The sequence below is a fragment of the Trachinotus anak genome, unplaced genomic scaffold, assembly GCF_046630095.1.
Source record: "Trachinotus anak isolate AG129_WGS33_773 ecotype Australia unplaced genomic scaffold, CSIRO_AGI_Tana_v1 ptg000004l, whole genome shotgun sequence".
Taxonomy (NCBI): Eukaryota; Metazoa; Chordata; class Actinopteri; order Carangiformes; family Carangidae; genus Trachinotus; species Trachinotus anak.
In genome coordinates, this window is record NW_027273855.1 from 9,004,057 (window position 1) to 9,015,569 (window position 11,513).

An 11,513-nucleotide genomic window follows, 5' to 3' on the forward strand; every position below is an offset into this window, starting at 1 on the left:
TTTTTTCCATACTATGAGTTATCCATTTGAGTTTAAAAGCTTATCTGCTAAAGTTCGCGTAAGTTTATTTAAATGTCGGATAAGGCTTATTCATTCTAGTTAGGCGATATCTATGATACTGTCGTTACATTCTGTGGTCGTTCGACGTCTCAAACATTTTGTGCGCTGAACTGGATACTGGCTGGCTTGTGAAACTCCTCAGGTTTAATCAGGGGCGGACTGGCCATCTGTGTGATCTGGAGAATCACAGAATGGCCGGTACTCCAGGACAGCCGCCGGCCGACCACCCACCACGCAGTCATCACCTGTTTTACCTGCTAATCTACTGTTTCACACTCCAGTACGGTAGGTGGCAGCAGTGCACCTTTAAGTTGGATGCCAGCAGCCCAGCCGTGCCCGCCAATTAAGGAGAAGGAGAAGAAGAAGTGGAGTAGCAGCAGCAAAGATGTTCAAGTCATGGATGTATTATAAGACCTTATAATAAGTTCTTATAATACATCCATGGTTCAAGCATATTGACCATAGAAACAATATGGATAACACATAGACTGTATATAAAAATGGACGTCGACGCCAGCTCTGGAAAATTAAGCCAATGCGGAAGTGCCTTAAACCTGCATTCTATCGAATGACCATCAGGGGGCGACACCACTGGTTGCAAAAAGAACTCCGATTGTATGGAAGTCTATGAGAAAATGACCCTACTTCTCACTTGGTTTATGACGCCAGTAAACGTTTTCATAACGAGTTTATGGTTTCAATCGCTAGTTTCAAGTCTTCTTCAATACAACACAATGTTCATTTTTAAAATTATAGTCCCATTTAATTTTTAAGTAGACGATAAAGTAGGGTATGCATTGGGGCGTGGCTAACGTATGATTGACACATGTCACTTGTCAATCAAGAGCAGTCCCTTCTCACAGAACCAACGATGTTGAATTAGCCGTGACCTTGTTTTTGGGTGTAGTCTTTTCGTCCTGCAGTTTTCTACTTACAGTTACACAGACGTTCCATTGTGTTTTCAGGTCGTGAAAATTAGTTTTAACTTTTTGTTCACCTAAAATGTCAGCGTTGTTCAGCGTCTGGTTGAACCAAAAGACACTCTGAGGAATCGGCTGATCAGTTTATACGGTAAGTACATTTTATTTTTAGCTTAAGCGTGTTTTCGCTAGACAAAATTAGCATCCCAATTTCCAATTGATATCGTAGTGTAGATAAATTACAAATGCACCTTGCTAAGCCAGCTAGCTAGCTAGCGCTAGCTGATTACCAAGTGTTTTCTATGCTAACACGACCAGTGTTTACTCTAGAGGTGTTAATACATGTTTGAATATAATGTTAAAAGCCCAACTAAAATGTGCATATAACATGTGCATTGAAGTCAAGTGTTAACTGTGGTGTGTTGATGTGTTGTGCACAAAAGGCACACGTTAGAGCACGCGGGCCGGACAGGGACGTACAATCATAAATTACAATAGAATTTTTTTTTAAAATATCTGTCGTGTGAAATACAACTGTGCTGCTTTTATTTTGAAAAGCGTTACGTTCGCGTTCTTTCCGTATGTGAGCTGTCAGTGAAGGTGAACAGCGATATGTGATGCTAGCCAGGTCACCCTCAAGATGTCAGCTCACGCTAAGAAAAGAGAAGTTGATAACGAATGCCGTGTTTTCAATAAGATGTGGACGGCCAAGTATTTCTTTACAGAAATTAAAGGTAAAGCCATGTGCTTAATTTGTGGTACAGAAGTCGCTGTGTTTAAAGATTATAATTTGAATCGCCACTACACGACCAAGCATGAGGATAAATACAGAAATCTGTCTGATGAAGAGCGCGCAAGGGAGTCTGCTGCGTTGCTAGCAAAACTGCAAACCCAACAAGGACTTTTTACCAAACTTCACACCCCCAGAGATGCAGCCGTCAGGACAAGTTATGTAATTTCTCACAAAATCACCAGAAAAAGTAAGGCGTTTTCCGACGGAGAGTTTGTTAAGGAGTGCTTATTGGACTCTGTTTCACTGATATGCCCGGAGAAAAAGGGTGCGTTTGAGAATGTGTCACTATTCTGACGCACTGTAACGAGGCGGGTTGAGGACATCGCTGGAAACTTGGAGCTTCAGCTGAAGAACAGAGCGGCTGACTTTGACTGTTTTTCTCTGGCTTTGGATGAGAGCTGCGATGTACGCCCAGCTACTCATCTTCTTACGTGGGATAACTGCAGACTTTCAAATCACAGAGGAGCTGGCAGCCATGCAGTCAATGAAAGGGACAACCACTGGTAATGACTTGTTCACAGAGGTAAATGCATGTTTGGACAAATTAGGACTGAAATGGGAAAAGCTGGCAGGTGTGACAACAGACGGTTGTCCAAATCTGACAGGGAAAAATGTTGGACTTTGACAGAAATTAACCCTGTGCAGAAATTGACATTTTTGCATTGTATTATACATCAGGAAGTGTTGTGTAAGACAGTGTTAAAAATTAACCATGTTGTTGATGCTGTAACTAAAATAGTTAACTTCATCAGAGCGAGAGCATTAAATCACAGACAATTTGTTGCACTTCTGGAGGAAAATGAGAACATGGTGTCATAAGCTATCACTGCGCTGTCAGGTGGCTCAGCTTGGGCAAAGTACTGAAAAGTGTCTGGGACCTGAGAGACCAGATTCAGGATTTCTGTGTAAAGAAAGGACAAGACATCCCAGAGCCTTCAAATGAAGACTGGGTGGCAGACCTCGGATTCGCCGTGGATGTGACTGCACTAATGAACGAACTAAATGTCAAACTGCAGTGCAAGGGCGCTTTTGTGCATGAGATGTACAGTGCAGTGAAGGCTTTCATGAGAAAGTTGCAGCTTCTCTCAAGCCAAGTGAAGGACAACATTCTGACCCACTTGCCAACACTAAAGGAAGCCACAAGATCAGCCGATCACCTTCACAAGTACTCAACCATGTTAGAAGCTCTGCACAGAGAGTTTTCAAGGCGATTTCAAGATTTCAAAACTCTTGAGAGTGAAATGCACATGGTTTCTTCTCCTTTCAACTGCAGTGTGGATAATGCACCAAGTGATGTTCAGATGGAACTCATTGACCTGCAGTCTGACACACTTCTGGCAGAGCACTTCAGGTCAGTCTCACTGCTGGACTTTTACTCCTCCCTCAAAAAGGAGAGCTTTCCACACCTGAGGAGGCATGCTCAGAGGATTCTAGTCCTCTTTGGATCTACATTTGTATGTGAACAGACATTCTCAGTGATGAAGTTCAACAAATCCAAACACAGATCCTCTATCACTGATGACCACCTCTCAGCTGTCCTTCGCATAGCCACCTCAGACATTCAGCCAGATTTCAATGCCCTTGTTCAAGCCCAGAACAGACTGGATTATTCTCACTGAAGAGGTGAAATGAGGTCGAAAACATTGCAAGTTATTGTTTGTTGTATTGTTGTATTTCTGTATTTGACCTTGACACCACAATTTCACATAGCCTAATATAAATAGTTACAGAATAATTTTATTCTCCCAGTTACCAGTACCAGCTATTCAAAATATGTAATTAAGTGCATTTTACAATGGAAAAAAGTTGAGCAGAATTGTTTTATTTACAATATTTACAGTTATAATGTTGACAGTTGTCATGTAAGAAGAACTGCAGTAATGGTAATAATTCAGTTGCCAGAGATTTATTTTATTCTGAAAAGGCCTGGTTAAACTAGTCAGATGCTTTTATTGTGAAGCTAAAAGAACGGAAGTGTCATCGTGTGTTTATACAGGTGACTTGACTGGATTTCGTGTGTTTCACACCTGTAAGATGTTTCAGACCACGTGTCCACGTTTTTCGCTCCTCCTGTAACCTGCAGCTGCGTTTCAGTGATTAAATGTTAAGTTTTGAACATACAACAGTTCTCCTTATTATTAAGAAGCTCCAGATATTCATGAACTGAATGATACACGTTATGTAATTAAGTGCATTTTACAATGGAAGACAGTTGAGCAGAATTAAGTTCAAGTTACCGTTGGTGTGGCCCTCTGACACAATTCAGGTTTCTCATTTGGCCCCTTGTAAAAATTAATTGCCCACCCCTGCGTTAGAGTCTCTATGTAGAAGTTCTGTCCATTCGCTCCGATCATCACAATATGGTTAGAAGTTATGTATAATACACAATGTAGAAAATAACATTAGTACATAACATTAGCAGTTCATTCATTTGATGCTGTGAGTGCAAACACAATATTTCTCAACTGAAGTAGACATTCATGCAGTTATCCTGACAGCTGGTTTATGTATGTGATAAACTGATTCATCACGTCTGTAGAAAATCCCCACCTCCTTCCACATCCCTCCTTCACCTCAACTCCTTCTACCCCTCCTCCTTCACCTCACATCACTGGAGGCTGAGAAGTTAATTTAGGCAGGTAGCTCACCTGGGGCAGGTCTTTCTGCCCTGGAGAACAAAGGAGCTGGCTGCCTAATCCTCATCCTCCCCAATTCCTGATTGTTGAGCTGCGTAGTTAATAATCAACCAGCTAAACAATAAATGAGATGAACTGGATCCTCTGTGTTTGTGGCATTGTTTTAAACCAACAACTCATTGCGTTGATCTACCATAATCCGGAACCAGTCCCTTCACACACCCAGCAATACTTTACATGGTCCTTTGAGCCGGATCGAGATCAATTCAATGGATGAAGAAGCACAAACAAAGAAGCGAGCAGTACGTCTCCATAGACCACCTGCATATCTGAAAGATTATCAGACACAGTTCTCCAGCTTGCCTCCAGTCAGTACTCAGCCCTCTCAGTCTCTTCCTACCTCTCAGCCTTTTAAACCTCCTGATGAACCAAGAAAGCTTTGTGCAGCTCAAGCTGAGAGTTCAGCTGGTGGCAAACTTGTTCTTCCTTCCAAGCTCCTTAACCCTGCAGAGGGAGAGAGTGCCAGTACAGACATGCAGACCCTGAGGAGAGAAATTGATCAACTTAGAGGTCTCATTCTGCAGGTGGGTCAGAGTGTGGAGGCTTTGGGAGACAGACTGGAGGCACAGCCATATTCTGGTGCATCTATTTCCTCTCGTTCATTATCTCCATTGGAGGATGAAGATGACATTAGTCAATCCCCAGGCCTTTGTGCTGCTCAGAATCCTCCTCCTGTAGTGGAAGAACTGCGTGAGAAGTTATGTGAACATAACATCTCCATTATCCACTGTGTCTCCTCCCATCTTCCTTCACCACCAGCACCTAGTCCTCTTTGCTCCCTTCCACCACCTCCTAGTTCTTTAATGAATACTCCGCCGCCTGCGTCTATTATGAGCCCCAGCCTACTGTCGGAGCAAGAAGTCAGTTCTCCCTTCCTTCTCATAGGGCTCAAGACTTCAGACCAGCTCCTGCTTTCCAACCTCCTCAGCTGGCTCCCCCTCCTCCAGTGACTTTTCCCTCTTCAGCAGCTGCAGCAGTGAATCCTTACCCGGCACAGGCTCCTTATATGTGCTCACAAGTTGCCAGTAATCTTCCTGGGCCATCTTACCTACAGCCCTGTGCCCCCTTCTACAGGCATCAGCTGCCTTCAGCTGCTTTCCCGCATCCTCAGCCTGTAGCAGTCCCTCGTCATATGGCTTCCTCTTCTGTGAATGTGCGCAGTGCAGACACTAGTTACCAAGCTCTGTCGGTGCCTCAATACCCCCCGCATCAGCCGCTGAGGTCACATAGAGCTCATCCAGTAGCAGCTCCTTCCTTTCCCTACTTCACCCATGAAGATCCCAGACAGTTTGCACTGCTCAAGATGGCTCTTACAAACCCCATGATGAAAGTGAGCCGTTCAAATACCATGTATTGTTGGACCACTTGAAGTTGGATGCAGCCTGTCACCTTGCCTTGGCCTATGCACATCATCCCCTTCCTTACACCAGAGCTATGCAAGCCCTGCAGCAGAGATATGGTCAGCCACAGCAACTTGTTCTGAGGGAGATTACAGCCATCCGAAATCTTCCCTCTGTACGGCCTGGCGATGCTAGAAGCTTCAGTGACTTTGCTATCTGAGTCCGAGCTCTTGTCGGCATGCTGCAGTCTTTGGAGCATGGTGAAGGGGATGCAGAGTTGGCTTGTGCATCTCATGTGCAGCAGCTGCTGGGAAAACTTCCTTCTGAGCATGTTGCTAATTATGCCAGATTCAGCCGTGCCTTAAGGCCAGGTGTTCCTTACAACTTGGTTGACTTTTCTAACTGGCTTGAAGAAGAAGCAGAGTGTCAAGCTATGGCCACACAGACACGTGATAGGAGAGGGCCCCTGGAGGACCGCAAACCCATGAAGTCCAGCTTTTCAAGGCCTAGTAATCCAGTGGCTACTATCCTTCATGGAACCAGTCATCCAAGCCAAGAAAACCCCCAACCTTAGAATGAGTCTGCTGCACGTTGTAGTCAGACATGCCCTTACTGTGGTGTCTCTGGCCAACATATAAGTGTCTGCCCAGACTTCCGCCAGTTGTCAAGGGATGCTGTTAAGAAGTGGATCCAAGAGAAAAGACGTTGCTGGAAATGTGCTCGTGAGCACAGAGCTGTGAACTGTGATTTAAAGAAACGCTGCCCGAAGTGTAATGGCAGACACTTTGGAGTCCTTCACGAGGTCAATCAGCCACAAAGTGATTCAAGCACCTCTTGCCTCATTCATTCCAGCTGCAGTACAAGAGTCCTTCTGAAAGTGGTCAAGGTTCTGCTAAGTTACAGGGGAAGAAACCTCGAGACTTATGCAATATTAGACGATGGGTCTGAGAGAACCATGCTCCTAGCAACCGCAGCTACTTCTCTTGGTCTTGATGGGGCGGCTGAGTCTCTCATGCTGGAAACAGTCCGCCAGGGGACGGAGAGTCTCACAGGTACTACAGTCACTTTTAACATCTCCTCAGCTGCAAATTCAGACAAGAAGTTCATTATAAAGGATGCTTTCACTGCTGAGAAATTGGGCCTTGCTTCACAGTCTTATCCTGTGTATGTTCTCCAAAGATTTAAGCATTTGCACGGCTTACCTCTCCAAGCTTTCCAGAAGGTGCAGCCCCTCCTCCTTATTGGCTCAGATCATCCTCATCTTGTGTCTCCTGTGGAACGGGTCCGTTTGGGTCCAGGGGGTGGCCCAGCCGCCGTGCACACACGTCTTGGTTGGGCTCTGCAAGGACCCACAATGCTCCCTGAGAATCTCCTTGCCACCTCAGATTGTTCTTCCACTGAAACTGAAAGATTAGAAGTCCAGTCCTTGTTCCTTTCCTGTACATCTCCTGAGGCAGACCTTTATCGTGCTGTTGAAAGGCTGTGGAAAGTGGATGTATTGCCTTATCAGAGTGAGAAAGCCATTACTCGCTCCAAACAAGACCAGGAAGCACTAGCCCAACTGGACAGCCGCACCATCAGAGTGGAGATCAATGGAGTCAGTCGCTATGCAACCCCCCTAATCCACAAACTAAATGCCGCCAAACTCCAAGCTCCGAAGAAATCAGTCCTGCCTGTCCTCCAACGGACTGAACGGAAGCTGTCAAAGAATCCAGAGCAAGCAGTTATTTCAGACTGGAGGTATACAGATTCAGCCAGTAACCCTGCAGATGACATCACCAGGGGTAAAACCCTCACAGAACTTGCTGCACCCCACCGATGGAATCAGGGCCCTCCTTTCCTGTACTTACCTCCGCATCAATGGCCCTTAAATCCCTCCTCACCTTCTACTGGAGCAGCCACAGAGTTGAAGAAATCTGCCTTCTGTGGTGCTACTCATGTACTGCCCCCTAGTGTTCCCTCAAACCTACTGCAGTTCCAGTGCTGGGAAGATTTGGTGACTGGTACCTCTCAGCACATCTCCCCATCCAGGTTCCCAGCTACCAGCCTAAGCCTCAGGTTCCCAGCTACCAGCCCAAGCCTAAGCCTCAGGTTCCCAGCTACCAGCCCAAGCCTCAGCCTCAGGTTCCTAGCTACCAGCCCAGGTCTAAGCCCCCAAGCTACCAGCCCAAACTGAGGCCGCAGTATCCCAGCTACCAGCCCAAGCCTCAGGTTCTCAGCTACCAGACCAAGCCTCAGGTTCCCAGCTACCAGTCCAAGCCCCTTGGATACCTGTCATCTGATGTGTCTGATCCTGATCCAGTCACGCCCAATCTTCTCCTCATGGGGCAGCTGGAAGCAGCCCTTCCTCAAGCCATGTACGCCCGTCCTGATCTTCTGGGAACAAGAAGATGGCGGCACAGTCAGGTACTTGCAGATCATTTCTGGGCGAGCTTCCTCAAACATTATCTGCCAACACTCCAACCATGACAAAAATGGAACGTGGAAAACCCAAATCTCGTTGTGGATACTGTGGTCATGGTTGTGGACCCTAACCTACCCCGTGCCTCCTGGCCAATAGGCAGAGTTCAGAAGATCCTCCCAGCTTGGATGGAAGAGTCAGAGTGGCCGAAATAATGGTAAAAGGAAAGACCTATGTACGTCCAGTCAGGCGACTGGTTGCCCTCATGGAATGCAAGGATGATTCAGACCCCCCTTCCACATGAGGATTTTCTTCCATGTCAAATATGATCCACATATTTGAGGGGCGGCTGTAGAAAATCCCCACCTCCTTCCACATCCCTCCTTCACCTCAACTCCTTCTACCCCTCCTCCTTCCCCTCACATCACTGGAGGCTGAGAAGTTAATTTAGGCAGGTAACTTACCTGGGGCAGGTCTTTCTGCCCTGGAGAACAAAGGAGCTGGCTGCCTAATCCTCGTCCTTCCCAATTCCTGATTGTTGAGCTGCGTAGTTAATAATCAACCAGCTAAACAATAAATGAGATGAACTGGATCCTCTGTGTTTGTGGCATTGTTTTAAACCAACAACTCATTGCGTTGATCTACCATAATCCAGAACCAGTCCCTTCACACACCCAGCAATACTTTACAATGTCTGAACTAAAGTCTTTTACTGTGATTTGAAAGGTATCCACGCTGAAAGCTGAAGGACCACTGCCAACAGAAGGAGGACCTCATGTATGGAGCACAGTATTTGTTTCCATTCATCTGGCTGTGGAGAAAGGAGGCTGCATGCACAACATCCTTAGTTCTCAAATGGATGGTGATGATGATGCTAGAAAACCACTTCCAGTTCAGGTGCCTCTGATGGAAAGACAGACCAGTTCTATAGAAGTTTAATATTCTTTGTCCTAAGTGTTACTCTAGTCTTACTCTAGTCACCACTTTCACAAATGAAAGTATTTCCCAATTTGACATTTAAAGGATCTTCACTGGACAACAGCTGGCACTGTCAAACCAGATGTGCAACCAGGAGCAGAATGTGACTCCTGTAACAGATGTGTGCTGCTGTTACCACTTCAGAAATATTAGCCTTACAAAATCTTTGGTGTGTACTGAAGATTTGACAGTGAGATTTTAAAAGTCAAGTTATGTAAGCAGTAAAGAAATTGATATTTTATGTCCTTTTATGGTTTTTCTTTTGTATAGTGAAGTACAGCTTATGTACATTAGTTTTACTAATATCTGCTGTTACTGTCATTGAAATGTGTTTAATGTGCTTTTCTAATTTGTGATTGTAGGTTTGTTTATGGAATCTTAAATAAACCTACTTGTTATTAAAGTGTAGTGAGAGCATTTTCTATGAACTACAGAAATATTGCCTGGGTTTTCCAGATTTACCACACACCTTGTGATGTATTTAACAGTACAGTTTGGTGAATGAGTGTTCAGTGTCACTGAAGTTGATAATTCATAGTACATAAAACACATGGAAAGCACAAACTAAAATATCTGGCTTTTGATCCTTCATTGTCAATGTTCTAGGATTGTCAAAATTTATACCATAAAACCATCAACAAACTTAGACCAAGAGATTCATAAATACTTTTATTGCACCTTTTAAAAATCATCAATTTCAACAAAATCATTAACCATCGCCAATACTGGAAAGGTATGTAAAAAGTTTTTACTAAATAAATAAACTTTTATAAAAATAAAATACTTTTGTGGCTCAAGGTAAAGGTGAACTATCACAAGTTTGCATAATAAATTGTTCAATCCTTCATCTTTAGTAACAAGTAGTAGAGGTGTTAGACAGCTTCCACTTCAGACCTCCCCAGCCAAACCAATGGATGGAGACACCATCTTCTCTTTGGGCTCCACGATGGATGTAGTTGTCCCCAGTGATCCAGACTTTGGCCAGATGGAAAGAAACACTGTAATAGTAAGATATGTATGATATTCTAGCTGGAAAAAGGTAAAATAAGAAGCACTCTTATTAGATTAACTCCGCACAGTTATCTGAAAATACAGTATTCCGTCTGGCTAGTTGTAAAAACTGCTGTACTGTTTTACAATAAATAATATAGTAGAAACTAATACTCACTTCAGTGGCATTGAGTGGGTGCAGATGCAATAATCAATCCAAGCAGACAGTGATGTTACTTATTCTGAAAGAGAGAGAGAATAATTCCAACAGATGTGTTGATGCCCGTTTTTAACGATGAAATTAACGAAAAACTAAAAACAGTGAACTACACTTAATATCAACGCACAGTCACATGACGATCGATTGCACTGCGAGAATAAACATTAATCAATAACACTGATCTGCTGGGTCTGGCGGTCTCCAGCACAGTTCACTGTAATAACGTTATCGTTTTGTAACTTAGAGACACCGACAACCCGCTGTCATCGTTATCACTCATGAAGTCAGGCAATAACCTTTGATTCACAGAACCGATTTTAAAACACAACAGTAAAGTGTTTTACCATTTACAGTCTATGGTTTTACCACAAGATGTTATACTACTGCTACTCTACAGTAAGCTAGCACACGGTAACTTCAGTGACAATAACATTTCATTATCTGTGTGTACATTACATTCCTATATGTGATATTTTCCACATGTGGACATACATGTAGTTAGCTATGAACAGTAAGTTATCACTTAGTACTAAAGTTTACCTTGACTTATGGAGAATGACTGATTTCGGGTTCACACGGAGCAGCCTCTCACGGTCCGTCAGATAGCCGGTGTAGGTGGGCGTGTATAGTGACCTCGGCTCTCAGGTCAGCTCCACCCCTCACTCCTCCTCAGCTCCACCCTCTTCTCCAATATGGTTTCTTCTGGTTTCAAAAAATCAAGATGGCAGCGGCCAAATTGCAAACTCGAGGCTTCAAAACATGAATGTATTATAAGACCTAGATACGGCGCCGCCGCTCAGCCTTGCAGCCAATTTTTTTCAGTGGCCACTCGTGGTATTGCAGCGAAAAATCCCCCTGCGGCCCAAAAAGCATTTTTCCCATAGACTGCAATAGTAAAAGAGAGGCCTGTAAAACTTTTAACAGGACACCTCCAGCTGTGCACACAGCCAAATATCAATCTTTCTATTCTACATTTTTAAGCCATGGGGTTTTAATCTTTGTAAAAGTTTTTCAAAGCTCAGAAAAAGCCCAGTAGAGTCTTTTTTCTCTGAGTGACGTCACCACTGTGTACGTGCACTCTATCCGCGGTCACGCTGTGTCTCGGGAACGAGGAT

The 11,513-nt window shown here is 44.2% G+C and overlaps 1 long non-coding RNA gene and 1 pseudogene across 1 annotated transcript in view; one reads left to right on the top strand and one right to left on the bottom strand.

Annotated features, from left to right (window-relative positions):
- Nucleotides 1–11,513, bottom strand: part of LOC139620281 (uncharacterized) — a 94,094-nt gene extending 82,581 nt beyond the window's left edge. Inside the window, exons 1-2 of the long non-coding RNA XR_011690790.1 lie at nt 10,939–11,513; nt 10,357–10,420 (exon numbers count right to left, since the gene is read on the bottom strand). This is a non-coding gene — a long non-coding RNA (uncharacterized lncRNA). The remainder of the gene's footprint in view (nt 1–10,356; nt 10,421–10,938) is intronic.
- LOC139619874 (general transcription factor II-I repeat domain-containing protein 2A-like) lies at nt 1,124–3,392 on the top strand (annotated as a pseudogene).